Here is a 4,833-nt window from a genome sequence, read left to right as displayed (position 1 = left end):
TTTGTACATAATCCAGATCATCCTCAAGATTTACTTTACAAAATATTATTGCTGTTTCACATGTTATGCAAACCCTCAGCATACTCATTTTTTAAAATGTATTTAGTATGGGGTCTACAGGGTCTCACTACACAGACTGGACTCATAGTGATCCTGTTCTCAGGCTCCCAAGCACTGAGATTACAGGCATGTACCACCACGCCCAGTCTTAATCGAACCCTGGTCCCTGTGTCTGCCTAAGCAGGCACTTTAATCCACTGAGCTATCTGGCAGGCCACCAAGGGCCTCTAATTCAGAATGTGTTAAAACTCCTACAAATCAAGTAGGAAAGTCAAACAGACAATAAAACGGTGTTCAGTATTATTAGTCATCAGGAAAATGAAAAAAAAAAAAAACTAAAGAAAGATATAACTGTATGCCTTTAAAACAATTAAAATTGGGAAGGCTGAAAAGCCCAGATGAGACAGCACACCTTATCATCCGAAGTTCTACAGTGAGCTTCCCTACACACATCTGAAGTGTTCACCTACACACCTCTAAAAGTGTGTACAGGAATATTCGAATCATCACTATATCTAAAAAAGTCATCCAAATGTCCACTAACATAAAATGCATAAAATATGGTGGCACAATTTTTATAATAAAATGCCAATTGGCAAAAAAAAAAAAGGACTACTGAGCTATACAAGGATATAGATGGATGTTGAAAGAAGTCAAACATAAAAAAGAACATACGATCTCACCTCTATAAAGTTAAAAAAGCAGAGAAAGCTAATTCGTGTAGCCTGAGACCAGAACAATGGTTACTTCTGACAGGAGGCAACTGGGAAGGGGCATAAGCAAAGCCTTTGGGTGTGCTGATAATGACCTTTCTGACCTGTGTGGGAGTTCATATGGATGTGTTCGCTGTGAGATATTTCATCACATTCACAGTGTTGAAACATCTGAGATACTTACGCAGAAGCTTTAGTTAAGATATATGTGATATTTACCTTGTTATTTATATACAGAAATACTATTTATATCTTACATATACTTGCTTATTGCCTTCTTGATTTGATAGATAGGTAATAAAAATGACATGTCTAACACTTCCCAGTCACTTGTTTTTTGTTTATTTTCCAAAATAACTTTCTATTGTACTGCCTTTAGTTTTGGCTTCATACATTTCAGTGTTCCCCCATCCTGCATGTTGTGCTAACCACACCCTTGGGGTGCACTGACCCAGCAACAGAGTCCAGGCATGGTGGTACACGCCTGTACTTCTAGCACTGGGGAGGATGAAAACAGGAGGATCCTGAGTCCAAGCTGCGTAGTAAGACCCTGTACCAAATACATAAAATGAAAAAAGAAAGGCAGAGCAATGGGTATGTCTCAGGACAACTGGCACAAGCACCTCAAGACCGGGGGCAAAAGAAAGCCCTATCATAAGAAGTGGAAGTATGAGTTGGGGCGCCCTGCTGCTAACACTAAGATTGGCGGCCGCCTTAAGCAGGCGCTTTTATTCCCTGATCTATCTGGCCAGCCCCCATCTGCAATCTTGATAGTCACCAGAAGCCTGACTGTCTTGTCTACCACACAGGAGACCATCATTGCTACCTGACTAATTGTTAGCCGACCTACTCAGACTGACCACTAAAGAGGATTGTTGGGGCTCAGGGTCCATGGCCCCCATCAAGCTCTCTCTGGATCTCACCCTCCAACTAGAGGATGTGGCCACCTCTATTCAATCCATCCAAAACCTAATCAACAGCCTGGCAGCAGTCACTCTTCAAAACCGATGCACTCTTGATGTCCTAACAGCAGACAAAAGAGATACCCGCGCCATACTTGGGGAGGAATGCTGTTTTTTCGCTAATGAGTCAGGTATCATCATAGACAAGGTAAAAAAGATTCATAATTATGTTGACAAAAAGACAAGAGAAACAGCCCAATCACCCTCTCCCTCTTGGTGTTAGTCAACCCTTGGCTCCTTGGCCCCTGGCATCCTTCTCATCGTAGGTCCTCTCACCATGATGATTCTTTTGCTGCTCATAACACCTACCTTTTAAAAGCTTTTTTCAACATTTCTTCAATCCAGGATAGAGCCTTCACTACCAGAGGGATCCCTGTCATGGCTCAGATCCATGACCAGCTTCTATATGGGCCTGCCGGGTTATCTCCAGGACTACAACAGCCCTTGCCATCATGCTCCCTTTCAGCAGGAAGCAGTTTGAGAGAGTCATCCTCCCTTATCAGCAAAAAGCTGGTAATGATGAGTTTCCACCCCTATGGAACTGTGCCAAGGTTACCATGGTGATGACGAACAGGGCATTGGGCCCCAAAATGAAAATGTGGCCCTCCAAGACTACCTTCCATGTTCTTCTAGTCCCAGAATAAACTTTCTGCTTCCTCTTCCCAAGTGTGCTAACAACCCTCCAATCCTCTCCAGACAGGAAGCTTAGCCTGTCCATATAAACTCCACCCCTAGACCAACCAGATAAAAACCAGCTCCCAGCTTGCTCCTCCCATGAACCTTGCAATCTCCAGCAGTTCTCCCTTGTCGGCAATAAAGATTTGTTTTTAACCTCTGTCAGTGTCTCTCCACAACACCAAAAACCTTACACTAGGCTCTTAAAAAAATAAAAATTAGTAAAATGCCACAGCATTGACTATTGTATGCCCTCCTTTATCATTTTGATGTCTCACTGGTGACATATTTCTGCGTCCTATGCATTTTGCTACTTTCAAAGTTATTTCTTACTAACTCTGAAGTATGGTCTATTTCCTGAATGTAACTTTACACGAGTAGACATAATGCCTGCCTTGTAACCTTAACATAAATTGTAAATTTGCATTAACTTCTTTTGGCGATTAAAGCACTACTGCTGCCTCATGGTAATAATTCTGTGAAATATGGAAAGGCATAAAGGGTAAAATAAGGGGCCGGGAAGATGGCTCAGTAGAATAAGCGTTTCCCTGGCAAGCGCAAGGGCCTGAGTTCAATCCGGTTCCACCAAAATAATAATAATAGTAATAATAATAATAATAATAATAATAATAATAAATAAAATAAAAGGTAAATAAAATTTAGTTCCTGCAGTCACAGGCAGCCACTGTCTGTCGCTGGGGTTCTCTCCAGTGGCTGTGTTGCGCCCTAGTGCTGGGCACACCAATGACCCATGCGACCCCACCCTAGGCAGCCGGGCCGGACCCAGGGCTGGGCTGGCTGGTTTTCCACAGCGGGCCAGGAGACACTCAAGATACCTCGTCACAACTCCTCGGGTCACCAACACTCAGCCCGTGCCGCGTTCTGCCCCCAGGCAGCCTCACAAGGGGCCCTCCACAGACTTCCGGGACCGCCAAACCTTTCACCTACAGTTTCCTTCCCACCTCTCTGAGGCAGTCACCACGGAAACGCCAGGCACCTCTGGCCCCGCCCCATGCCCTCCTTCGCAGGGAATTCTGGGAAAAAGGACGTGCTTGCCTTGAACCTTGACCACAGCTTGCGGTGGTGGCGCGCACTACCCTGCAGGTGTCCCGCATTACAGTCCCTGGAGCGCCCTGAGGTACCAGGATGGTCTCTTGCAAGGTTTACAGGAAGGTGGAGAGAGGGAGCAATTAGTAGGGGAAAGATCTCGCAGTACTCCAGAGACCTGATGAAAGTCCCAGCCAGTTTTAGGAGAGGTTCTGTGAGGGGTTCCGGTTCTACACTCCATTTAATCCTGAGGCCGCAGAGAATCAGTGCATGGTAAACACAACTTTGTGAGAGAGACTTGGGGGGACATAAGGTGAAAGCCACAGAAGCTAGAGGGTATGACTATGACCCAGCTTATAGAGGTGGCCACCAAGGTGTACATTAACCATGACTAGGAGACCAAACAGGAAGCCAATCAGAGGCTCAAAAAGAAAGCGGAAAAAAAAAAAAAAGAAAGAAAGAAAGAAAGAAAGAAAGAAAGAAAGAAAGAAAGTGGATCAGTTGGCAGTAGCTCTCATGGGAAAGAGAACAGAAATCGGTGGAGGGAATGGTGGAAGACACTGTGGAAAGAGAGGCTACACCAGGCAAGGATCTAATAATGAGCCAGGGCTAGATTTTTTTTTTTTTTTTTTTTTTTTAGGAAAGGGTCTCACTACTAAATCGGACTCATAGTGATCCCCCTATTTACAGCCTCCCAAGAGCCACCACACCTAGTCTCAGTAGCCATCTCAGCACACCCCGGGGGCAGGGCTGGCAGTGATCGAGCCCCTGGCCCCTGTACCTGCTTGCAGACACTTTAATCTGCTGAGCTATTTGGCCTGACCCTCCAGGGCTAGATTGGGACCAACATGTGCAATGCAAAAAGAAGGGAGACTAAAAAAATGAATGTCCAGAAAAATGATGGAGGAGATGATACAAGTTGTAAGACCATAAACTAAAGGCCTCCTTTATCTACTCTAGAAGGCTGGATATAAGATACTAAAAAGAAAAAGAAAAAGGCACAAACCTGCCCACGAAAATGTCAGCTGTTTAGACTACATAGTGACAAAAGGGGAGTACCAACTGTGCATTGAAGGGAAACACGCGATGGCCTCCCAGTCCCAACTGCTGTAGGCAGCTAGATTAGATAGAAATATAGGCAGTCAGACAAGGATAGGCTCTTGAAGGAAATAGATATCTTACAACTGCAAGAGGGATAGATGCTCCCGCTGTGGGCCAGACCTAAAGACCAAAGATCAAACAAGGCTGCGGCAAGTGCAGGAGTGGACGAGGAAGCACTGGCGGAGGCGGAGGTGATGGCCACGAAGCTGGGGCGGGGGAGACGCTCGGTCTGGCCGCGGTGCCCCCCGCGCTAGAGTCACCCTTGCAGGTGACGC

The sequence above is a fragment of the Octodon degus genome, unplaced genomic scaffold (assembly GCF_000260255.1).
Source record: "Octodon degus isolate 3935 unplaced genomic scaffold, OctDeg1.0 scaffold00112, whole genome shotgun sequence".
In the NCBI taxonomy this organism is placed as follows: domain Eukaryota; kingdom Metazoa; phylum Chordata; class Mammalia; order Rodentia; family Octodontidae; genus Octodon; species Octodon degus.
The sequence above is the reverse complement of the archived record's forward strand: the minus strand, read 5'-3'. Positions refer to the sequence as shown.